This window comes from Triticum aestivum, chromosome 2A, assembly GCF_018294505.1.
Source record: "Triticum aestivum cultivar Chinese Spring chromosome 2A, IWGSC CS RefSeq v2.1, whole genome shotgun sequence".
NCBI classification, from domain to species: domain Eukaryota; kingdom Viridiplantae; phylum Streptophyta; class Magnoliopsida; order Poales; family Poaceae; genus Triticum; species Triticum aestivum.
The window spans coordinates 566,494,055-566,520,370 of record NC_057797.1 but is presented as its reverse complement, the minus strand read 5'-3'; positions in this window follow the sequence as shown (position 1 = coordinate 566,520,370).

Below are 26,316 nucleotides of genomic sequence, written 5' to 3'. Positions count from 1 at the left end.
ATTCATCATGGTAGTAAGTTGTGTTGCCAGGATCCTTGACACAGATATTGGTAAAACCTTGATGATTATGGAAATACTCAAGTTCTTGAGAGCACGCACAAGCATTAGGGTTACCATCGGCACTAACTGGGATTCCTCTCAGTTTCCTCGGCAATGCTATGACCTTTTCAAACAGGGAATCCACTCTCTATTGTTGGGTTCTTCCCCAGTTACCAGAATCATTCCCAGCATTTGCATTTTGTTCCCAGCTTGCACCGCCAATGTGCCATTCTACCATGGGTCTCTTCCATTTCCGGTGGTAAGCAAATTCATCCATTACGTTGTCTTCAACAAGGTAATCCACATCATCCAAGTCCGGGTATGCCATTCTACCGAACCCCTCCAAACGATCGCTCGAGATTTTCCTTAGGCTGGTATAAAGAGTTTCAATGATCTCTGAATCAAAGGTAATTCTTTTTGCCACTTAAGGGGATATTCCTACGAGTCACCTTCCCTAAGGTGCATCATTATGGTATCATGGCAACTCAACCCTCGCTATCTTGAAACCATTCACCACCCCCTCGAGTGTGGAATTGTAGTCTACCTGGTAAACCTCGTCATCTGCTCCACTCCATCCCTCTAGAGGTGTGCTTCGTCTCTCAGCTCGAGAGGTGTTGCTATGTCTCATTCCGAGAGTTAATCCTGAGTTGTTCGACCTTCGAGAAAATCGATCCTTCTAGAGTTTTCCCTTTCCTCTTCTTGTCATGATTAGCTAGAGTTCTCAGAGCAAGACATCAAGACAAAATGGTGATCGAATCAATGTTCTTATGAAGGGCAACCTGGATCGTGAAGATTGTGTTAGGTCGCGTTCCCCATCGTCTTACCCTACACTTGAATCTCAGCTCGAGATTCTTGTTTAGTGGGGGTGAGTTGTCACATCCCTAGCTTCTGGTGCTGCCTGGTGTTTGCATCATGTTTAAATTTTTGAAACTTGAACTGAGGGAAATTGGAAGCCTCAAAACCCTAAATAAAAGAAGGGCAAAACCCTAAACATCTCATTCATTGTTCCAAAATGCTCTTCTTAAATGTTTGATAATTTTTGGCAAGGGTTCTGGTCCCAACCAAAATATTGAACATTTTTAAGGATTTATTTTTGGGACTTTGAATTTAATTCATTAGCTATTTGAATTTGAATTATATTCATATAATTAGAATATAATTTCAAATATCCCTGAAATATTTTATGAGCTTTTGGAAAAGTCCATCTAGCAAAATAAAAATATTCAGAGGAGCTTTTGGCATTGTTTGAATTATTTTTAAATTCAAAACAGTGGCAAAACGAAATTAAATAAAACAAAACAGAAGAAAAAAATAAAACAGAGCAGAGAAAACCTTACCTGACGCAGCCCACCTGGCAGCCCGCTGGCCGGCCCAGCACTGTGCTGGCCCGTGCCAGCCACCTGCTTCCTCCCGCCAGAGCAGGCAGGCAGCTGCCTGTCGGCCGCGCGCGCCGCCGTGCGCCACCTCCTGCTTCCCCGGCCCTCCTAGACGATGCCACGGAGACACCCAGATCCTCCCCTCGTTCTCCCCTCTCCCTCTGGACCGCTCCCCCTCCGTTGGCTCTCTCTTCCCTCTCTTCCCTGTGAGCCCCGAGCGCAGCCGTCGCCGCCGTTCGCCATAGCCGCGGCCACTGGCCACCCCACGCAATCCCGACGCGCCCAGAAGCTCCGCCACGTTGTCTTCTTCATCTTCGATGAGCCACGCAAGCTGGGAGGGCCTGGAACATCGCCATCGCCATCGTCTTCCACCTCGGGCTCCGACCACCGCCGCCGTCGATTCGCCGTCTCCACCGCCTCCCCGAGCACGCCGACCTTCTCTTCGAACTCACCGTGAGCCCCTGTCCATTTCCCCTCTCTCCCCGTGCCCGTCCGCGCCTTCTAACCACCCTGGCTGTCGGAGCCGACAGTTCCTCGCCGCCGACGATGACGCAGACGAGGCTAGAGCCACCGTAGCTAACTCCCGAGCACGGCAACATGCTCAGCACTCTTCCAGGAGCCGGGCGCGCCCACCCGTGCGACCTGCCGTGCCCCCTAGCGCCAACCCCGACCTCGCCGTGCTCCGGCTGCCGCCCCGCTCGCCGCCGTCGCCAAATCCGACCTCCCCAGCACGAACGGATGCCACGATTCGATGCGCGCACACACCAGCTACGCGTAGAGCCCCTCAGTCGCCGTTTTGGTCGCCGGAGGAGGAATTCCGACCCCCTCCGCCGTCTCGGGCTTCACCGGCGACGAGCCGTGGACCAAGTCCGGTGGGTTTGACCCACTTGACCACGACGGGACCCCCCCTGTGTCCATGACAGGTGGGCCCAGCCCTGTTAGCTAATTAGGATTAGCACTAATCGAATTAGTTAAACTAATTAACCCCTGCTGACACTGACAGTGGGCCCCGTGGCTATTAATTTGATTAGTTAGAGTTAATTAACTCTGTTAGTCACCTGAGTCACTGACCAGTGGGCCCCACTGGTCAGGTTTGACCCGGAACAGTCCCTGTTGACCTGCTGACGTCACACTGACGTCAGGCTGACGCGATAATGAATTACTGGAGTTATTATAATTCAGGAAATTCCAGAAAATTGTATAAACTTCAAAAATTCATAGAAATTCAAACGTAACTCCAAATTAAATAATTTATATATGAAAAATTATCAGAAAAATTCAAGGAATCCATCTGTACCATTTTCATGCATGTTATAACAACTTATAACTGCTGTTTAGCACAAATCATATTAATGGCATTTAAATATCCACATATGGAGTTTGAGTTTGAATCTTGGATTCAAACCAACTTCATTTAATCTGGTTTTAGTTGCATTAGCACAAACCACAGCATATTGCCATGTCACATTCATGCATCATATTGTGCATTGCATAGATTGTGTTTTTCCTCAGTTGCCGGTGATTGCCCCCTCTCGATAGACGTGATATCGACGATGAGTTCGATGACACCGATGAAGAGCTATACTATCTTCAGAAGTGCCAGGCAAGCAAAACCCCCTTGTTCATTCCGATAAAATCCCACTCTCTCGCTCCTGCTCTCTTTTACTGCATTAGGACAACAACGACATATTGTTACTTGCTGCGGTAGCTGAACCCCTTTATCCTTTGCATGACCTGTCATTGCCACAGTAAATAGATGAAACCCACTAGCATGAGTAGGAGTTGTTTGAGCCCTGTTGTGCCTACTCATTCATGCTTGTTTGTCATGCCTGCTACTGCTTAGAGTTGAGTCAGGTCTGATTCATCGGGGATGAATCAGAGGTGTGTGAACATGTCCTACTGTGTGTGAGCTAAGTGTGTGAACACGATTTGGTAAAGGTAGCGGTGAGAGGCCATGTAGGAGTACATGGTGGGTTGTCTCATTGCAGCCGTCCTCAGGAACTGAGTTCTGTGTTTGTGATCCATGAACAGCTACTACCACACATTGGGATCCTTAATGACTCTCTCGACTTATTAATCAACATGATCTCTGTCCAGGAGTTGCAACTAGTTTCTGGTGTTTGTAGGTAGTGTTAGTAGTCTACCAAGTGGCACCCGGTACAGGTGGGCTTGGGACAGACTAGGCACAGTGGCACGGTGTACCAAGCGTACATCCACCCGCCGAGGTGGGCTTGGGAACCCTGCACACATTGTTTGGGGCCGTGAGCGACACCCCGGCCGGATCTCCTTGCGGATGGAACCCGAATAGGCGATAAACCTGGACTAGAGACTTGTTCGGTTAGTTAGGTCGTGGCCGACTCCCTCGCCCGGCTTCCGCTTGAAGGTTGCCGAGGTACATGACGTGTACAGGGCGGTAAGTGGCGAGAGCGTGTGTGAAGAAGTACACCCCTGCAGGGTTAACATCATCTATTCGAATAGCCGGATTCCTCGGATATGGAAACTTGGACCCCTTGTACAGTTCATAGACAAGTGAAAGTGGATACTCTAAAATACGCAAGATAAGCGTGAGTGCTATGGATGGCGTTCTCGTAGGGAGACGGGAGCGGGTCCATAGTGGTGTATTGATATGGTGAATATGTGGACTCGTGTGCGCCACCTCAAAAGAGTTACTTGCAGTCGTAGTTCAGGTTAGCCACCGAGTCAAAGCTGGCTTGCTGCAGTTAAACTCCACCATCCCCTTCGTTGATAATGATGCATATGTAGTTAGTTCTGATGTAAGTCTTGCTGGGTACATTTGTACTCACGTTGCTTAATTTATGTTTTTGCAGAGAGACTTCAGTCTCACTAGTAGTTCCACGTGGACTTCGACGTTTAGCTTGTTACCTCAGCTACGATCTTGTGCCCTCGGCAGGATCTGGTAGATAGTCAGGCCTTTCAGCCTTTTCATTTATAGTTGTCTGTACTCAGACATGTTAAGCTTCCGCATGTGCTTTGACTTGTATGCTCTGAGTGTTGGGTCATGAGACCTATGTTTGTAATATCTCGCTCCTCGGAGCCTATTGAATAAACTACTTGAGTCGTAGAGTCATTTTGTGATGCCATGTTGTATTGCACATATCGAGCATATTGTGTGTATGTTATTGAAATGCTTGGTATGTGTGGGATCTGACAACCTAGTTGTTTATCCTTGGTAGCCTCTCTTACCGGGAAATGTCTCCTAGTGTTTCCACTGAGCCATGGTAGCTTGCTACTGCTCCTGAACACTTAGGCTGGCCGGCATGTGTCCTTCTTCGTTCCTGTGTCTGTTCCTTCGGGGAAATGTCACACGATGAATACCGGAGTCCTGTTAGCCCGCTACAGCCCGGTTCACCGGAGTCCTGCTAGCCCAGTGCTACAGCCCGGATTCACTCGCTGATGACCGACACGTTCGATGTTGGGTCATGGATGCCTGTCCCTGTAAGTTAGTGCCACTTTGGGTTCACGACTAGCCATGTCAGCCCGGGTTCTTTGTCATATGGATGCTAGCGACACTATCATATACGTGAGCCAAAAGGCGCAAACGGTCCCGGGCCAGGTAAGGTGGCACCTGTGGGAATACCGTGCGTGAGTCCGCAAAGTGATATGATGTGTTACATGCTAGATCGGTGTGACTTAGGATCGGGGTCCTGACAGTGGTAGTAGGGTCTTTTGTTTCCCGACCTATACTCTGGGACTCTGACATCTCTCCTATTCGGGTTAAATGAATTTTGCTAAATCTAACATTAGGATCTCGTTATCACTTTGACCTAGAGAGCCCCTTATTACTGATGATCGTCTACTGCACGTGAAGACCCTGAAGATACTCTCCGCTGTTAACCCGAGAACATATGTTCATCGCGTTTGCAATTCCCCTTCCACCGTCAACCATTATGGATAACTACATGCAGTTGTTATTCTTACATTCATCCCCAGTTGGTCTTGTTATTACAAGATACCCCGAAATACTCGTCGTTGTTCGATAATCCTTTGAGCTTACTGCCTTGCTGTTCTTTGTCTCCTGAATACCCCTACGGATAATTCTCGCACTTATCGAGTATCCGCTCATCCCCCAGTTGTTCATGTGTTTCACAATGGTCTTCGAAATACTATTCGATCCTCCAAAAATCCTTAGTAGCTTATTGCTCTGCAATGCTTGTCTGCTTGCATTATGGATGCTTTCCATATGTCTGACAATATTCGTTAGTATCCTTAGGCACCGTCATTTTGATCCTATTGATTCAACATGAGTGCGAATGCACGCAATCATCAGTTGATCCTTTTAAATTATCTTTCCGGCTCAGATGTCATTTTAAACATGAGCTGGTTCTCAACCAATCCAATTGCCGTCGATTGTACCCCTAAGGTTATTCAACTTATCCATCCCTAATCAGAACATTGCTTCTGATCCCTTGATTTGAAAATCATAATTCCTTTGCATTTGAGCTCTGGATTAGTCAGTTGTTTCTATAATCCAATGCCTTTGCATTGTTACTTCCTCTGCTTGTGTGCCGATGCTCACATCAGCTCTGTTATGGACCGACAGATCCCTTAATGGATTTTATCCGACAACGTCCTTCATATTCAATAACCTTGTGAGCCTTCCACGGATATATAAAGCCTTGGGTAAATTGTATCCTCTGTTTTCTCAACCATGCTCTGCTCTCGAGCTGGTGGTATTTACTATTAAAGCTTGTGGTATATGTTTCCACGATGCCCTGATGGGTTGAACCTATGCCTTCCCTAATCTGTGCAAACTCGAAAGATTTCACAGGTCCTACTTATCTGGTATTTCACCAGGTAAAACTTTCAACACTAATGCCATTATCAAAACGAGAAGTGAATGTAAGGTTCTGCTTTGGAGAAGTGGGAGTCGACCTTGAACTTTGTGTTCATGCCCATGGGCCCAATGTGGAGTCTATCAAGGAAGCTTCCTGTATTAATAATGGTCCCCTTGTTATAAGTTCATCTTGTATCTATGTTGGTCCTTTGCAACCGTGGTTCCGACCATGATTGATCATCTTTGATTCTTTTCTCGGACAAGTCCTCTGCAGAACAATGCACCCGTCCAACCGTTATTATGATCTACTTTCGAGTATTACCCCGTGGTATCTCGATACTAGCACAGAACCATATTACTTCTTATGAGTTCTTCAAGTATTATTTCCCACCGATTCCAATTTTTCCCCGGTTTCTGAGTTGTTAGACACTCAAGGACACTGATAAGTGAATCAATTTCATACTCCGATTCAATAACTCTAAGTAATCTCCGTTGCTTATGAGTTTAATAATCCTTCAAGTCATTCCTAGCCTTATTGGTTATATCATCATCGTGCAGACTTTTAACTGTGCTACCTGGTCCTTTTTCCCGGAGCACAACTTTCGATGATGAGCTAAGCTTATGTCGATCTTCCTTGTCTTGTTGTTTCACCCCGAACGGCAAGCTTGATCCCTAGTTGGTGTTGTATCCGTAGTTCCAATAGTCTTTTGCTGCATTAGTTCTTCTGCTTGAGCAGTCGCTATTCGATTGCTTCTTTGTGGAGCCTCTCGACAAAATTGTCGTGATCATCATCAACATATTGAGCTCTTCTAGGATATCAATCAAATTCAGAATGTGTAACACCATCCTTGCCCCCTTAATGATTTGTATTAACATCGACAACATTCCCGCATTCCCTCCGACACAAAACTTGTTCATGTTTCGTGTAGTTTCCTTTCTATCCAACTTATATTATGATTCTATCTTGGAGTATTACCATCTGTTACATCAAGAATGTTAAGGGAATTACCTCCACTATTAATTCTTGATATAGTAATACTTCTCACCATCACCATTCTTTCTTGGTCCCCGTGTTGGTTCTAACCGGGATACCAATAGGTGAACGGTGCTGTTTGGATTCTGCCCTTCTAGCAACCCTATTGCTTTGAAGTTAATGGTCGAACGTTCATTCTTAGACTATTGATCACTGAATCACCATTCTAACATTTGATCATGCTACCTAAGGCCATACTTCGGGTGCACCTTTCAACCAATGTGTAATTGTGTATGTTTTCCTCGAGCATACATCTTTATATCATTTGGTCCGACTAATTATATCTCCTTGTTCACATAACTGTGGAAAACCACCTTGTTGGAACTCTCGATGAAGTGTCGCTGAGACCATCAGCCACCTCCCCATCCTCTCCTTGGTTTAATGATGAACTCTTGTTTTGGACCCTCTCCCATAGTTCATTTCTCGAGAATCTTACATTGTCATCTCGTCAATTTGTGTTGCACCTTTTCTTCTCCGGCATCCTAAGTCAGAGGTATCCTGACACCAATCGGATCTGAACCTCGGTCAGATATGATGGTTGGGACATATTTTCAAGAGTTATAACATTGGTCCTTATATGACTCGATAAGGTGATGTCATGCCTAGCACACCTGACCGGAGGACCTATTGTTATAATTTCCTTTTTAGCAAGGTTAGCCATTCTTCCATGAGGAAATTGTAAGACTTATTCTATAAGTTGTTCCTGATGGATCCTATTGTTTCCAAAGTCTGATCTTCACCTGTAGACCATGTCAATGCTATCTCGAAGCATGTCGGTGGTGCTCCGATTTTCAACAAGAACATTTGAAGCCCAATGCTAAATGTTACTTGCTCAATTATCCAAACACAGTTGCATTGGTAATGTCATGAAATTTCTCTCCCCTTTCCTAAAGAGTTTTCTACATTATATCCTGCCAAGGATATCATGCTCTGCTTGTCCTTGGGAAGGATATACCCCTGATATATGTGTTAAAACACATTTTCCTTTCCATTAATTGGTTTAACCTTTCTTGTGATCTATATGATCTAAGCAGTAATATTCTCCTGCTTATGTATATACCTCGGTGTATAATTCTGTCAGCAAGACCCTGTTACTATTGTTGATGACATTTCGGTAGCCACCGATGGACGAGAACCTTGCCTACTGGCCCGCCTCGTTTCAACGAGCAGGAAAGTGGTTCTCTTCGTCCCTCGCCCTTGGTACCGATGTTGTTGCCGACATAACTAATAGGCTATCCCCTGACATGCCTTGCTTACATGATCGTGCAAGACGTCACCGCCCTTCCTACTTTTACCCCACATGGTGGGCCCATAACCCACAGTTCCACAGCATCGAAACCTGACTCTCTTGTACACCCATGTTGCCAAAGTTATTCCTAGAGCTTGACTTCGTATGTAGTTCACGGGCCACCTGCCTAGTGATCTATTCTGGTATCAGACGCAATAATTATTCCCATTGCTTTGAACCCCTTTCACATTCCTTTTCAGGCATCGAACGATTGTCTATCCGCTTGGAACTCCTTGTTGTACCTACTTACCTTGCTCTCGATTTGTGCAACTCGAGAGATACTCATCTATTCATTCACGGGAAAACCCCAGACGATTACCCTTTATAGCATTCTACCGTTGATGAGCTGTCCCTTGCCTATCCGTAAGAATGATGGAGATCCTGGAGAAAGGATGCCAGCTTCATCGTGATGACCTGAAACAGAGAAATTAAGACATCAACGTAATGGATCGATCTCTTCGAGAAGAGCAGCCAATATCGAGAAGACCCGCTATATTCATAACCAAAACCTTTCCCCCTTTCACTACCTCTTAAATCTCGGGACGAGATTTCTTGTAGTGGAGGAGAATTGTGACGCCCGGATAATTAGGCTACAGTAATCCCATGTTAATGATGCCACGTCATCACGGTTACTGTTGTTAATCTCGCGTTAGTTCGAAACCGGTTCGAGTCCAAGTTAAAAATCAAACAAACAAATGAACGTTTTCAAACATTAAAACTAAAATGTTCTAACTGTGACAAATAAATTATGAGTAATAATGTTGGAGAAACCAACATTTCTTATAATATTTAGATGCACTAAAACAACCAAAACAGAGGGCAAGATAATTAATTTAATGCCTTTTATAAAGTTATAATAATATAACTAATTTAATAGTGTGCCAAAATAATTGTGGCAGTGGCCTAATTAGTAATACAAATTTAGGTGCTCATTTGGTATTTTATGAAACTAAAAGAAAAGAAACTTCAAATGAAAACAGTAAAGAAATAAAATAATAAAAACAGAAAACAAAACAATACAAAAAAAGGAAAAAGGAAAAGGAGAGAACCCCTCCCTGCTGGGCCGTGGCCCAACTGGCCTCCAGGCCGCCCGGCCGGCCAACCAGGCCAGCGACCGACCCACCCTCGCTTGCCCTTATCCCCCGTAACCCTAACCCACCAAACCGCAGCACCTCCCAGTCCCCCCCCCCACGATCCCCACGCTCCTCTCCTCCTACCCCCGATCCAGATCGGGATCGGGGCCCTCGCCCCCGACGCCGCCGCCGCTGCCCAGTGCCTCCGGCCACCCCCCTCGCCGGCGCCCGCCTCCCCATCTTCCCCCGCATGGCGCCCGCCCCACCTCGACCCGAGCTAGATCGGATCGATCCCGCTGCTCGATGCCTGACGCCGCCCCGCTGCTTGACGCCGGAGCCTCCTCGCCGGACTGCCTCCCCATCGCGCGCCGTCCACGTCTTCCTCCCCGAGCCCCACTGCCCGTGCCCTACTGCTCCATTGTGAGCTCCCCTCCCTCCTCTCTCTGCCGTGGCCGCGCCCTCCCCCCTCATGCTCGACTCCATCCCGCGCCGCCTCGGAGCCGCCCACGCCAACCGCTACCGAGCTCCACTGCCGCCGTCGCCGTTGCTCCGCTCACCGGCCGCGAGCGCTACCCCGGGAGCCGCCTACGCCCGGCCACCATCGCCTCCGTCCTGCGGCGCCTGGCCGCGCCCACCGGGGCCGCCGTCGTCTGGGGCCACCCCTACTTCGACGCCGTCCTCGCCCGGCCGTGCCACCGCGCCCGCTCTGCACCACGGCTCGCCGCTCGCGCCCCCCCTCCCGCCTGACTCTTCGCTGCTTGCACCGCGCCGCCTCATCCCTGCTGCGCATGTAGGCCGCGCGCGCGCGCCCGTGCTTGCCCACGCCCCGCGGCCTCCCCGCGCCGTGCCCCTGTGCCGCCGTGCTCGGCCTGCTGCTGTGGCCTCGGGCACGAGCGCCCGCACCCAGCGCCCGCCCCGTTAGCCGCTGCCCAAACCTGCTAATGCCCTCTGGGCCACAGACACATGGGACCCCCCCCCCAGAACGTTTTTTTGTTAAAAAAAGAATTAAAAATAAATAAATAAATAAATAAATAAATAAAATATTAATTTAATTAGTTAATTAATTATTCAACTTAAATAATCTAGATTAGATTAACCTAATCATTTAGTTAAAACTAACTAACCTTGTTGAATTATTATGAGACTATGACAAGCTGGACCCACTAGTTAGTTTGACCAGTCAACAGTCAATGCTGACTTGGCTGTTGACTTTGACCGGCCCCATCAGTCAGCCTCTGCTGACTGGGCAGTTGACCAAGTCAACTGGGCCTGCTGGTCAGCCACCCAAGCCCATCTATGGGTACACTTCTAAGTACCCATAGCAATTTAATATTTAATTTTTGAATTAAAATTAATTTAGGAAATGATTTAAAACTTTAAAATTAATATAAAATAAACCGTAGCTCGGATGGAAAAACTTTGTACATGAAAGTTGATCAGAACGACGAGACGAACTCGGTTACGCAACCCGTTCGTCCGCCACGCATCCCTAACATATCCAACTCGCAACTTCCCCCCTCCGGCTCCTCTGCCCGAAAACGCGAAACACCGGGGATAATTTCCCGGATGTTCCCCCCTTTCACCGGTACCACCTCGTACCGCGTTAGGGCACACCTAGCATCGCGCTTTGTCATGTCATGCATCGTCATGCATTTGTTTGCATTGTATTTATTGTTTCTTCCCCCTCTTCTCTTGCTAGACACCGAGACCGACGCCGCTGCTACCCAGTACGACTACGGTGTTGATGACCCCTCTCTCTTGCCAGAGCAACCAGGCAAGCCCCCCCTTTGATCACCAGATATCGCCTACTCTTTTCTCTATACTGCTTGCATTAGAGTAGTGTAGCATGTTACTGCTTTCCGTTATTCCTATCCTGATGCATAGCCTGTCCTTGCTACTACTGTTGTTACCATTACCTGCTATCCTACTGCTTAGTATAGGATGCTAGTGTTCCATCGGTGGCCCTACACTCTTGTCCGTCTGCCTTGCTATACTATTGGGCCGTGATCACTTCGGGAGGTGATCACGGGCATATACGATATACTTTACACAGTTACATTACCTGTGATACTGTTCGGAGATGGGGGCTGAAGGGGCAGGTGGCTCCATCCCGGTAGAGGTGGGCCTGGGTTCCCGACGGCCCCCGACTGTTACTTTGTGGCGGAGCGACAGGGCAGGTTGAGACCACCTAGGAGAGAGGTGGGCCTGGCCCTGGTCGGCGTTCGCAGATACTTAACACGTTTAACGAGATCTTGGTATTTGATCTGAGTCTGGCTACTGGCCTATACGCACTAACCATCTACACGGGGACAGTTATGGGCACTCGACGTTGTGGTATCAGCCGAAGCCTTCATGACGTCAGCGACTGAGTGGCGCGCGCCGGATTGGACCGTAAGCCTGCTCTTGTATTAAGGGGGCTAGTTCTGCTTCCGGCCGCGTTCGCAACGTGCAGGTGTGCAAAGGGCGATGGGCCCAGACCCCTGCACCATAGGGTTTAGACCGGCGTGCTGACCTCTCTGTTGTGCCTAGGTAGGGCTGCGACGTGTTGATCTTCCGAGGCTGGGCATGACCCAGGAAAGTGTGTCCGGCCAAATGGGATCGAGCGTGTTGGGTTATGTGGTGCACCCCTGCAGGGAAGTTAATCTATTCGAATAGCCGTGATCTTCGGTAACAGGACGACTTGGAGTTGTACCTTGACCTTATGACAACTAGAATTGGATACTTAATAAACACACCCTTCCAATTGCCAGATACAACCGGTGATCGCTCTCTCACAGGGTGACGAGGGGAGGATCATCGGTTAGGGTTATGCTATGCGATGCTACTTGGAGGACTTCAGTCTACTCTCTTCTACATGCTGCAAGACGGAGGCTGCCAGAAGCGTAGTCTTCGAAAGGACTAGCTATCCCCCCTTACCCCGGCTTTCTGCAGTTCAGTCCACATATAATAGCCTTATTCCAGTTGATACCAATGCTTACATATGTAGTGTAGCTCCTTGCTTGCGAGTACTTTGGATGAGTACTCACGGTTGCTTTCTCCCTCTTTTCCCCTATCCCTTCTACCTGGTTGTCGCAACCAGATGTTGGAGCCCAGGATCCAGATGCCACCGTCGATGATGACTCTTACTACACCGGAGGTGCCTACTACTACGTGCTGCCCGCTGACGACGACCAGGAGTAGTTAGGAGGATCCCAGGCAGGAGGCCTGCGCCTCTATCGATCTGTATCCCAGTTTGTGCTAGCCTTCTTAAGGCAAACTTGTTTAACTTATGTCTGTACTCAGATATTGTTGCTTCCGCTGACTCGTCTATGACCGAGCTCTTGTATTCGAGCCTTCGAGGCCCCTGGCTTGTAATATGATGTTTGTATGACTTATTTTATTTGTAGAGTTGTGTTGTGATATCTTCCCGTGAGTCCCTGATCTTGATCGTACACGTTTGCGTGTATGATTAGTGTACGGTCAAATCGGGAGCATCACAGTGGCCCACCTCCCGTGGCCTGCCTCCTCTCTTCCACTATGGCCCATTAGGCCCATTAACTTTTCCGGGGGTTCCGGTAACCTCCCGGTACTCCAAAAAATCCCCGAACCTCTTCGGAACCATTCCGGTGTCCGTATATAACCTTTCAATATATGAATCTTTACCTCTCGACCATCTTGAGACTCCTCGTCATGTCCGTGATCTCATCTGGGACTCCGAACAAACTTCGGTCACCAAAACACATAACTCATAATACAAATCATCATCAAACGTTAAGCGTGCGGACCCTACGGGTTTGATAACTATGTAGACATGACCGAGACATATCTCCGGTCAATAACCAATAGCGGAACCTGGATGCTCATATTGGTTCCTACATATTCTACGAAGATCTTTATCTGTTAAACCGCATAACAACATACATCATTCCCTTTGTCATCGGTATGTTACTTGCCCGAGATTCGATTGTCGGTATCATCATACCTAGTTGAATCTCGTTGCCGGAAAGTCTCTTTACTAGTTCCGAAATGCATCATCCCGTAACTAACTCATTAGTCATATTGCTTGCAAGGCTTATAGTGATGTGCATTACAGGGCCCAGAGATACCTCTCCGATACACGGAGTGACAAATCCTAATCTTGATCTATGCCAACCCAACAAACACTTTCGAAGACACCTGTAGAGCATCTTTATAATCACTCAGTTACATTGTGATGTTTGATAGCACACAAGGTGTTCATCCGGTATTCGGGAGTTGCATAATCTCATAGTTAGAGGAATATGTATAAGTCGTGAAGAAAGCAATAGCAATAAAACTAAACGATCATAATGCCAAGCTAACGGATGGGTGTTGTCCATCACATCATTTTCTAATGATGTGACCCCGTTCATCAAATGACAACACATGTCTATGGTTAGGAAACTTAACCATCTTTGATTAATGAGCTAGTCAAGTAAAGGCATACTAGGGACACTCTGTTTGTCTATGTATTCACACATGTACTAAGTTTCCGGTTAATACAATTCTAGCATGAATAATTGTGACGCCCTCGATTCAATCGTACACTAATCATACACGCAAATGTGTACGATCAAGATCAAGGACTCACGGGAAGATATCACAACACAACTCTAGACACAAATTAAAATAATACAAGCTTTATATTACAAGCCAGGGGCCTTGAGGGCTCAAATACATAAGCTCGAATACACAAGAATCAGCGGAAGCAACAATATCTGAGTACATACATGAGTTAAACAAGTTTGCCTTAAGAAGGCTAGCACAAAAACAACATCGATCGAAAAGGCAAGGCCTCTTGCCTGGGAGCCTCCTAACTACTCCAAGTCGTCAGTGGCCGTCACGTAGTAGTAGGCACCCTCGGGGTAGCAGTAGTCTTCAGTGGTGTCGTCTGGCTCCTGGGATCCGTCATCTGGTCGCAACAATCGGGTATGGGGGAAAAGAGGTAGCAAAGCAGCTATGAGTACTGATCCAAAGTACTCGCAAGACTTACATCAGATGTAAACTAAGTATGCATCTGTATCAAAGGAAATGGGATGTATCTGTGGACTAAACTGCAGAATGCCAGAAAGGAAGGGGAAAGCCTAGTCATATCGAAGACTAGCATCTTCAACATCTTCAGCGGTCTTGCAGCATTAGAAGAGTGCGGACTAGCATAAGGTAAAGTAGTAGTAGTGTTATCAACCTCGGCCAGAGATCCTTTCTCGACTCCCTGCGAGAAAGCAATCCTAGAGCCATACTATCTATTTCTCATCTCAAGTATCCAGTTCTAGTTGTATCGATCGGGATACAACTCCAAGTGTCCGTTACCGTAGGACAGGCTATCGATAGATGTTTTCTTCCCCGCAGGGGTGCACCAACTTACCCACCACGCTCGATTAACTCCGACCGGACACACTTTCCTGGGTCATGCCCGGCCTCGGCCAAACAATACGCCGCAACCCGACCTAGATTTAATAGAGAGGTCAGCACGCCGGACTAAACCTATGTCCCCAGGGGTCATGGGCCATCTCCCCGGAACTCCTGCACGTTGCGTACGCGGCCGGTGAGCAGACCTAGCAACCTCCTTCAAAAAGGCAGGTGCTTACCAGTCCAACCCGGCGCGGCGCCGCTCAGTCGCTGATGTCTATTAAGCTTCGACTGATGCATACGACGTAGAACGCCCATACTATGCCCATGTGATGGTTAGTGCTATCAGGCCAGAGGCCCCTCGGATCAAATATCCAAATCGTAGTGGATTAGGAACGCACGGTAACAAGCAGAGATTCACAAAAGATGTGACCCCGTCGCCCCATTTCGAGTACTTGCGGCAAGGGCTAAGAATGCCTGGCCACGCCTCGTAAGTATCTCGCGGGCACCTTCCAGGTCAACCCGTCTCCACATCACTCGCTATTAAGCTCGCGCGGGTACCCCTCAGGGCCGACCCGTCTTTAGTAACATGGCTCAGTGTAAAGTCATAGTAACCATAGTAACTGTGTGTCTAACACCAAGGGGAAAACCCGAGGAATCACCCCCGGTGAATTCCACTCGATGTTATCATCAAGGTGAACGTAAGAGGATCCACCCTCGAGGTTCACACTTGAGGGGTTGCACGACAGAGCCGTAACGGAAGTGGTTAAGGCGGAAATCATCCTCGATGACCTCGACCGTATAGCTACACTACAGAGATCTCATCAGGAGTGATGTAAGATGTTCCACCCTCGGCACTCGATGGTAACTCTGCAGAGTCATACAACTAGGGGGGGGGTGATGTGCGGTGTCGGGGCCTGGACGTTGATCGAGTCATCGATGATGAAGCAGGGCAACAAGGACAAGGTGGGGTCACTGATGGATCTTTAATCAACCTATACTAAGCAGTTTAGGATAAGCAGGTAAGGTATGAAAGCAGGTAACAAAAACAGGCTATGCATCAGAGTAGGATCATACATAAAGCAGTAGCAGATCTAATGCAAGCATGAGAGTGATGTGGCCATGAGTAATGCTAGTGTTTTCAGTGATCATGAGGCTTTGGCACAGGTCAATGAATTAGAGGCCCGAGATCTATACGTGTCAAGTTACATGAAGCTTAAAAACAAGGATGAGGAGGAGCTAATTAATGTGACATGTACGTGTGTGTATCAACCAGAATTGAGTGCTAGATATTTTACATGGGAATCGGGAGGAGATTTGTTTTACTTGAGCCAAGTACACGTCCATGCAAACCAAAGAAATAAGAATAACAAAGGTGTCCATGGCAGCTACTACTACTACTTTGGGAGACCACGACCACCAGATCAATCAAGGTTGCAGGCACTAAGACATCTCTTACGTGGAATAGCTTGTTTAAAGGAAGCTGGATGGGGGCCACCGGCTAGAAAAACTAAATTCACAAGCGCACAAATAGTACCAGAGTCAATCGTTATTTGTAGTAGGTCTTTTGGGTACATGCCAATATATAAAAGGCAAATCAGTTTAAATCAAGTAGGAGTCCAGTATGTTTGGAAATCTTGCGTGCGTGTAATTCTTGTTAGATGGATCAGCTATACTAGTATAAATAGCCATAGTACGATCAATGTATTGACAGATTATATTTTGATAATAAACACGATGTGTTTTTAGGGTAGACACCCGTATCGAGTTTTGGGGGAAGCTATCTAAAAATCCCTAAGTTTTGGAGGAAGCTTTAGAAAACCTCTTTGTTGCGATTTCTCTTCATGGAAATTGTTTTGCGCGTGAGTGCCATCGTCGAGATTGGTTTTCTCGTGCTGAATCGTAAGGTTCAATCCCTCTATTTCGCGTACATCGCGTGCGCTGACGAGAGGTTACTACTGCTGAAGATGGAGTGTCGTGAAAGGTCGGACCGCAACAACGGATCGGATCTCGCCACGAGGTTTGGTCCTTATCAGAGAGGGAAAGAAATGGGCGATATCGGAATGCTCAAGGGGGGGGGGTTGCTTGCCTGGTCGCTCAGACGAGGAGGGGTCGTCGGTCACAGGTGCATCAGCATCGTCACGGGGTCTACCGAAGAGAAGAGGAGGAGGAGGGGGGGGGAAGAAATAGTAAATACATAGCAAGCAAGTGCATAACAGGACAACAAGCAGAGCTAGACGTGTTCTAACGCGGTGCTACACGATATCGGTGAAAGGGGAGGTCAACCGGGATTGTTTTCCCGGTTTCGGACCTGTGTCAGACAGAGGACCAGAGGGGGAATGTTCCATGTTCAGCATGCTAGGGCAATGTGACAGATGAACGGACCACATATTTGAATTCGTCTCGTCGTTCTGAACAACTTTCATATAGAAAACATTTTCATCCGAGCTACGGTTTAATTTATATGAATTTTTAAAGTTTAAACAATATCCTAGATTTATTATTAAAGTAAAATAGGGTTATTGCACCAGCATGACGTCATCATGATGTCATCAGTCAGCTGAGTTGACCATGGTCAACCCTGACGCATGGGGCCGGTCAGTGCCCAGTCAGCGTTGACTGGGTCAATGTTGACCAGTCAACAGGGTCAATGGGGCCCATCTGTCAGTGTCACATACTTAAAAAGGGGTGGTTAAATTAAGCTAACTAAGGGTGGGGCCCCACTGTCATGGAGTCCTCTTACTAACTAATTAGCTAATTAGTTAATTAGGCAAAATTAATTAAGTTAATTAACTATCTAATTAATTAACTAATTATTAATGTTTTTTTCAGGCCGTGGGCCCGCGTGTCTAGTGGCCCATGGCCTAAGCGGGTCCTGGGCGAGGCGAGGTGGGCGAACGGGCGCAGCCACGGGCGCCCGACGGGGTGAGCCCGGGCGCTGGCCGTGGCGATCGCCGGCGCGGCGAGCGGCCATGGCCGGCGCGGGAGGGGAGGGGCGGCGGAGCTGGTGGAGCCGGCGAGGTCCTGGCGGAGCGGCGCGGCATGGCGCCGGCGCGACCGAGCACAGTGGCGGCGAAGCAGCGCAGCAGCAACAGCAGAAGGCAGGGGAGGAGCGACGCGGGGGGAGGAGCGGCGAGCGCGCGTGGGCGGCTGGAGCAGGCGGCGGCAGGGGCACGTCGGGAAGGTGGCCAGCCGGCGATGCGAGCGAGGCAGGAGGGGACGGGCACGGGTGGTGGTCGAGGCATGTGTAGCAGCTGCGCTAGCGGCGTCCAGTGGCGACGCAGGTAGCAGAAGTAGGAGCGCAGCGGCAGGAGCAGCTGCAGGTGACAGGGCATCGGGCGGTTACGGGCGCGCGCATCCAGTAGGCGCGGCGTGTGGGTGGCTGCAGGGGGCTGCGGGCGTGCGGGATGGCTGGGGTAGGCGCACGCAGGAGCGCGGGCGCGGCTACTGCGAGGTCCGGCCATGGCGGCCTCGGGTGGGCGTGGGTCTACAACGCCGATTCGAAGGGGAAAAAAGAGGGTATCGAGGGAGATGCTCACCATGGGGTAGAGGGTGCGCTCGGAAAGGCCGGGAAGGGCTTGACGGCGATGGTTTTGACGAAGGCGTCCGGCGTTCCGAGGTTGAAGAAGACGAGCGGGTGGTGATGCGGTGCGGCTCCTGTCGAACGGGTGCACGGAATCGACGCAGACGAGGACGGCGCAACTCCTGGATGTATTCCTGGGTGCCGGGGAGGTCGGTGGCCGCGACGGCGACGACATCACAATGGCGATGGCGTCGGGTGGGTGTGGGGGAGAGCAAAGCGGCGCGAGAGGAGGGGAAGTGGGGAGGCGCTAGGGTTCATCCAGGGGGTCGCGAGGGAGGTTTTGTAGGCAGGCAGGTGGGCGTGGATGACCGCCACGCACGGCCATCGCCGGCGGATGGACACCACATTCTCCTCTGCTCCTGTAGCGAGAAGGGAGAAGAGGTGAGGTGGGCTGGGCTGTTCACTGTGGACTAGAGCCCAGTCTGCCTAGCTCTTTCCTTTTTTTATATTATTTATTTATTTGGCATTTACTTTTAGCAGCAAATGATTTTAGTTGTTACTGAAGCTTGGCACATAAATACCCAGTGTTATCCTAAGGCTACAAAACAAGTTTTAGAGAATTCGAAAAAGTTAGACCAATTGTTTAAAATAAAAAAGGCTTAATTTGACAATCAAAAAAACCTAGGAATTTATTTATGAGTCAAATGATGTTGGTTTCTACATGATAATTCCTTGGTGAATATTTGCAACCCAGCCAACATTTTTGTTTTATTTTTGAAGAAAATAATAATTTGGCATGCAATTTGAAAATGAATTTGAATTTGATTTGGAACAAAGTGATGATTAGCAAAATAATTGTTTTGACTTGACAGTCGTTAACAGGAGTTTACTGCAGCATGATTATCAGGGTGTTACAATAATAAACATTTTTCATGATATAAGGAAATATAAATAACAACTTTATTATTGCCTCTAGGGCATATTTTCTTCAATCCGCGCTTGCATTGTGAAGAAACGGCGGTGGAGGAACACGCATGCCCTCGCCCGAGAGCATAATCGGGCGGTCCGTGCCATGGCCGGACTATCACCGAAGGAGGGGAAGGAGGACAACGACGACAACGACGAGCAGATCCAGCTTGATCTGTACTGCGTCTTTGACCGGTACTTCCGCGAGAAGGACGACAAGGGCATCAGGAAGGGCACGGGCAGCCATGGATGAACTCCACCATAGCCAAACATGCCAAATTTTGGTAGTCCGATGGCATGTTTAGTGTAGTGTGATGGAGTAGCCAGACGATGCATGTGCGTCGACGTAGTTGCATGAGTTTGTATGGATTTGAGATATGGTAATTGAAGTGTCCATATGTGGATTGCATTTTTTTTCAGGAGTAACCCCGGTCAGTGCCCGTGGACACGCCCGGGCGCATCCGTGGACGTTTGAGGGGTCAGATTTGCCAAGTCCATCTGTAGATGCTCTAAGGGTGTAGTTTTGGTATTTTAATAACAATCCATGGTGGTGACTTTTTTGGGGTTTTTCTTTATCATTTATGTCACTGGTTGTGTCTTGCTATTCACTTTTGTCACTAGGAACTTCAACTGCTAAAAGATGTCATCACTTTGTTAGGCGCGTGCTAAAAAATGTCATTGGAGACCATTATTGTCAGCTCAAATCTCATTTGCCATGTTATAATGACCAAAATACGTATAGACCAACATGTCAGCTCTCCCTCTATCTCACTGCAATAAAATGTGGGTCCCACTTGACCCCAACAACGCTATTATTTTCTATAAAATTATTCGCTTGTTTACTCCTGAAAAGTGGGTTCCACACTTTTCATTGTAAGATAGAGAGAGCTAACATGTGGGTATAGGGGTATTTTTGTTATATAACATGGCAAAGGAGTTTGACCTGACAATAACGATGTGTAATGGCATTTTTGTGCAAACATCTAATGGAACTATGGCATTTTTGACATATCTAATGCATTTTGAGCAAGCATCTCATGAAACAATGACATTTTTGAGAAGTTGTACCATTTTAATGGCAAAACTGAGTGTTAGAAGGGGGAGAGAGGATTGGTGGAATAGTTGTTGTATTGCTTGAGCCTGCTCGTGGGTATATATATAGGAGTACAATGACCAACTTGGAGTACAAGACAAGGCAGGAACAAATCCTAGTCTATCCTATACTTCCAAATATACATTATACTCAACATCCCCCTAGTCACAACGCAGACGGTGAGACTGGAGAAGAATCTGAAGGCAAGCCAATGGACACCCCCCACAGTTGTAACGGTCGATGCATCGCGGAGGCGTGGTTGGAGTGGAAACCGACGAGGTTGCTCAAGCAGGCGGTAGCCCTTTGTGCTGTTTGTCGATGTAGCCGAGAGCGTGGGTGGTGTAGCAGCGGTCGAGGTAGCCGTGCGAAGAATGTCGTGGTCGATGTCGAGTCAGGGTAGCCGGTGTCGAGGATGTCGTCGTGGAGCCGCAGGCGCAAGGTGATGCCGAGCTAGCATGGGCGCAGTGGTGTCGAAGTAGTCACTACAAAAAAATACACTTCCGTGATGATACGTGTTTGTCACAGTAGGTCGCATTTTCTGTCATGCATGTACATCCATGACGATTTTGTGACACAATCAAGATAGTCATACCTGTGCTGTCATAGAAGTGTTCCATGACATTACCAAAATTATCATCACGGAAGTGTCCACTTCCATGACGATAAATTCCGCGTCACAGAAGTGCTTTCGTCAAGGGTGACCGACACGTGGCATCCACCGTAACAGAACGCCGTTAAGCTATTGGGTCGGGTTTTGGATCCGATAACCCGTTAACAGCCCCGACCAATGGGGATTTTCCACGTGTAAAATCATCATTGGCTGGAGGAAACACGTGTCGGCTCATCGTTGGGACAGATGTCATCCACTCATTGGACAGAAGGCGCCTATGATACATCGACACGTGGCACGACCCAACAGAGGCCCATTCCTATGAAAAGGCCGGCCCGTTTGACTTGGTCAAAAGGTGGCGAGTCGGCCCATGTAAAGCCTGTTAACGGCCTGTTCGCATATAGCCCATTTACAGCCCGCTAACCCAAGGCCCGTTATGCCCTATCCGAATTAGGCCCAGTAGCATCATCTGGGCCACCCAATATGATTCCAGCCCATTTTCACTTCTGGCTCATGTATGGCCCATGACGTCTTTCGGCCCATATGAGGCCCTATGTAACTCTTGGCCTATTAACGGCCCGTGGTGAAACTGGCCCGTAATGAACAGTGTATCACTTTACACCCATTAACGGCCCGTGGTGAAACTGGCCCGTAATGAACAGTGTATCACTTTATACCCATTAATGGCCCGTTATTTCGTTGGGCCGTTTCCAGCCCATGTTATCTTTCGGCCTTCTCAGAGCCCATTTATTCTTGGGCTCATTTCCAGCATTCGTTTACTTACGGCCCGTTACTGTCATTTTCTGCTTGTGGGCCAAATTCAGCCTGTGGTTACAGTCGGCCCGTTTGTGGCCCGTTAATACATTGGGCCGTTTTCATAGCGTCATCAAATACGGCCTATTAATGATGTCCCGTTATGGTCGGCCCATGAACGGACGATTCCAACTCTAGCCCGTTTACGGCCATAATGCGGCTTGTTATTGGCCCATGTTTGGCCAATCGATCATACTGCCCGTATAAGGCCCATTGATGATACGGCCCGTAGAAGGCCCATTGTTTCTACGACCCGTAGAAGGCCCATTGTTTCTACGGCCCGTAGAAGGCCCACTGTTTCTACGGCCCGTAGAAGGCCCACTATTTCTACGGCCCGTAGGAGGCCCAGTGTCACTATAGTAAATATTAGCCCATGGTTATTGTGGCCTAGTTTTAAAAAATAGGTTATTGCAGCCACTAGCAAACTGCGGAAAAAGAACTGCAATGACTATAAGCAAACAAATAAACAAGACAACAAGGAAATAAATAAGCAAGCAACTTACGCTAGGCTATCACGGCTATCACACATATTACATCCACTGGGCATCAAAGTTCGCCACCAGTGCAAATAAACGCGCCGACAAAAGAATATACAAAACTAAGAGCACTTCAGAAGGCACTAGGCCTGGCCAGGTCGGGCCCCCCAAACAGCTGAAGAAGTTGAGTAGACCTTAGTTGTGTCAACGATAGATGCATCAACACTAGATTTAAGGCATGATGGTGCGCACGACAGTCCTCTGACATCTTCATTGCACCTTTGACTTCAAGTCGGAGCTGAGCTGAAGCAAGCCTTTTCGCTTTAAGTTTAGACTGGAGAAGTCGAACTGATTGAGGCAACGACTGCACAGAGGTTGTCTCACACCTGCTGGTGAGTAGCTTCAACTCACTGTCTTCATCAAGACAGGACCTTGGGGTCATCTCGCTGTCCTCAAGATGGTTTGGCTCACTATCTTCCTAAAGTTCTGCCTGGCGTAAGAGATACGAGTCTGGAAGAGAAACAAGGAGACACGTAACAGGTTTCACAATTACATAAGCAAATAAATGGATCTGTTCTTCATAAGGAACATGTTTTTACAACTACAATTTGAAACTGGTAGTTGTTGCAAACATCCAATTAGATGTAAACAACAAAGCAAACAGCAGTGGAGGAAATGATGCCTATCCAAATCTATAAGGCTTGATAAGGATGAACTTACATTACATGTTAACACGGGCTGGACAAAGCCCTTCTCCATGTCGATGGAAGGATAATTCAATAAATTCCCCAAAGAAAATTCTTTATAAGCGTTGCCATTATTCTACATTTTGCAAAGAGTAAATATGGATCAAATAATATTGGAAGAAACAGAGGATAATGAAGCTCAGGTGCAGACTGATGATACATAATCAAATAGTAATTAATTAAGTACAGCGTTACAAGGCAAAAGGGAGAGAGGTACTGACAAGAGCAATGTAGAGCCCATTATTGTTTTGAGATCGTATGATCCTTTGAGCAAGGAGATTCATCTGAAATTAGTTTTCATACAAGAGAGAAGGTAAGGCACAAGCAGAAATTTGGGAGTTCAAATTTTGAATTGATATCATAGACAGTACCTGACGCTGGGCTCCCAGCAGTTCTAATAGGGGTTTGGCCACTAGAGTAGGGGTAAAGTGTGGTATAGTTGGGCCTGTGTTTTCTGTGGCTGCTGATCTATCTGATTTAACAGGTATCACTACCTTTTCCAAATACCTAGTTTGTACTCCTTGAGGATCTGCACCCTCTTACTTTTGGACATCTATTACGAAAGAACAACATTTGACTGGAAAAACATAGTGTGACGACACATGGAATAGGTACAGAAAATGGATAGGTATGGCATATACTCATATATGATGCTTAAACTAAGCAGATGGTGTAACAAAGTAGAAGTAATGCAAGAGGTCAGATGCAAAATATGCGCGACCAATACAACTTTGCAAAGTTAGAGCAAGCACCTTGATGGGTGAATAAGATAGGCCATCCTCCACCATGCCAAGTTTGTTAGCCAGTGGATCGTTCTGCAATATTCCTCTCGTGCACCCATTCTCATATTCATTTTGATAATGTTCAATATCTGATAATGCAGAAGTGATTCTAATCCAATACTGCCTCCCCGTAAACCCCTTTGTGCTATCTCTGCAATTCTTTTAAAAGATGCCATGCATGCTGTAATTTGTTATGTGCATTAATATAATGTGGCCTACTACTCAAAATATGAGAGCTCCAGAAGTGATGACACTTCGCAGATGATAGCTTCAACATATAGTAAAGAAGAACAAGTCGACCTGACCTAACAGATTCAAAATATACTAAGGGAGAACAACTCGACCTGACCAGTCGACCGCAAGAGAAGAGTATCATCTTAAAGAAGAGCAGAAGAGCAAGCATATTGAAGATATTACAAGTCTTTCAATACAATGTCGGTTGGCCAACCATGATGAACCAGAGCGCACAGAGAAATACTATTCTTTCCGGTCTCTCCATATGTGGCTCACATGCATTTCGAAACTAAAGTAGGAACATTTAGCTAACCAATTAAACATCTCTCAGTTTTACTAATATCAGCAATAATATCAGATATGAATTTGTACAACTAAGCTTGTTTAGCTCGATGGGTGGAGCAGTGCTATTACGACACGAACCACGTAGGCTGATTGTGGTCATCATAAAATGGGGAAAACATAAGCATGATGAGTACAGTGTTGACCGTGGCAGTGGGATGGCAGATCTGAAGCTGCAAACCGTGCAAAGGGTAGTTAGAAACCGATGTTTGCTTTGAAATAACAACTAAGATTTGGCATGGACAAGAAAGTACGGTCAACAAGTGACAAAGAAATGCAATTATGCTGTCTTTCTATATGTCACAACATGCATTTGGAAACTCAAGTGGGACCTCTAGCTAACCAATTAAATGTGTCGGTTAACTAATATCAGTATCATATCACAATCATATTTGAACAACTAAGCTCTCGAATTCTGAGTGTTGTGTTGTTTAGCTTGAAGGGTGGAGTAATGCTAGTATGATAGAAAGCACCTACGCAGATCATAGTAGAGTAGATAAAAGGGGAAAACCCTAAGCATCAAGAGAAAAATCAGGAAAGTGGAACTAGCTGGACCAGTGGGTGGCGCACATGCTTTTCGAAACGAATATAGGAACATTAGGTGACCAATTAAACGTTCTCTGTTTTAGTGATATGACCATCATATCAGATTCGTATTTCAACACGTAAGCTTTGGGTTGAGGTCTTGAGGAGCAGTGCTAGCACGACACGAAGCACCTACGATGATGGTAGTGAATATAAAGGGGGAAACCATAAGCTTTACGAGTATAGTGCCCGTGCCATGGCGGACCTGAAGGTGCAAACCGGACAAAGCTACTTCGCAACCAATGTTTGCTTTCAACTAGCCACTACGATTTGGTACGGACAAGAAAAGTATAGTAAACAAATTACGATCTATTTTCCGGGTGAGATCAATAACTTAAGCACATATGGAAGAGTACCACCTCTCTTGCGACGCCGTGTAGGCCTATGCTGATATGTTGAGGGTGCTACGGGTGCGATGGCTGTCGGCGGCAGGGAAGAAGACTTTAGACGGCAGACGGCCGTGTCGGGGGATATATCCTGTTGCCGTGGACGAGGCGGTCGTAGGAGCGACAACGGCAAGGTGGACGACGACGCCGATGAAGCGAGAGGAGGCGATGAAAGGATCCTGGTCCAGCGCCATGGATGAGAGACGTCCATCTCTTGCAGTGGACGACAGGGTAGGTGTAGCGGCTCCGGCAAGGTGGAGGATGGGGTGGCGGATGGAGGAGGCTAGCCGCAGTGCGGAGGTTGTCATGCCGCCGACGGTGTATGAATGGGGAAATGGAGGGGAGGGGGGATATCAAACTTTGGGACGCGCTTCTCTGAAATGGGGGAAAGTTACGAACTTATCCCCAGTTTAAAATTTCGGACATCGCGTCGGTTGGGGATAGGACGGTAATCTCGCATCTCCCAAATATTTGCCGGTAACTATTTCAGGCGAGGAGAGGGTGTTTCGCCGCCCAAGGTTGGCGCCCACGGTGTATGAACGGGGCTGACAGGTAGGGCGGTTGTGTCACGTCTGATGGAAGTTACACATCTGCCCCTATTTAAAATATTAGCCTACATCGATTTCGGACGAGAAGAGTTTGTTTTGCCACCCACCGTGTATGAATGGGGAAATGGAGGAAGAGACACATGTCTTTCGGACGAGCTTGAATCAAATGTGTTTTGCCGCCCATGTTTGGCACCCACCGTGTCTGAATGGGCTCAGAGGCCGTCGTGTCACGTCTGATTGAAGTTACTAGTCTACCCCTATC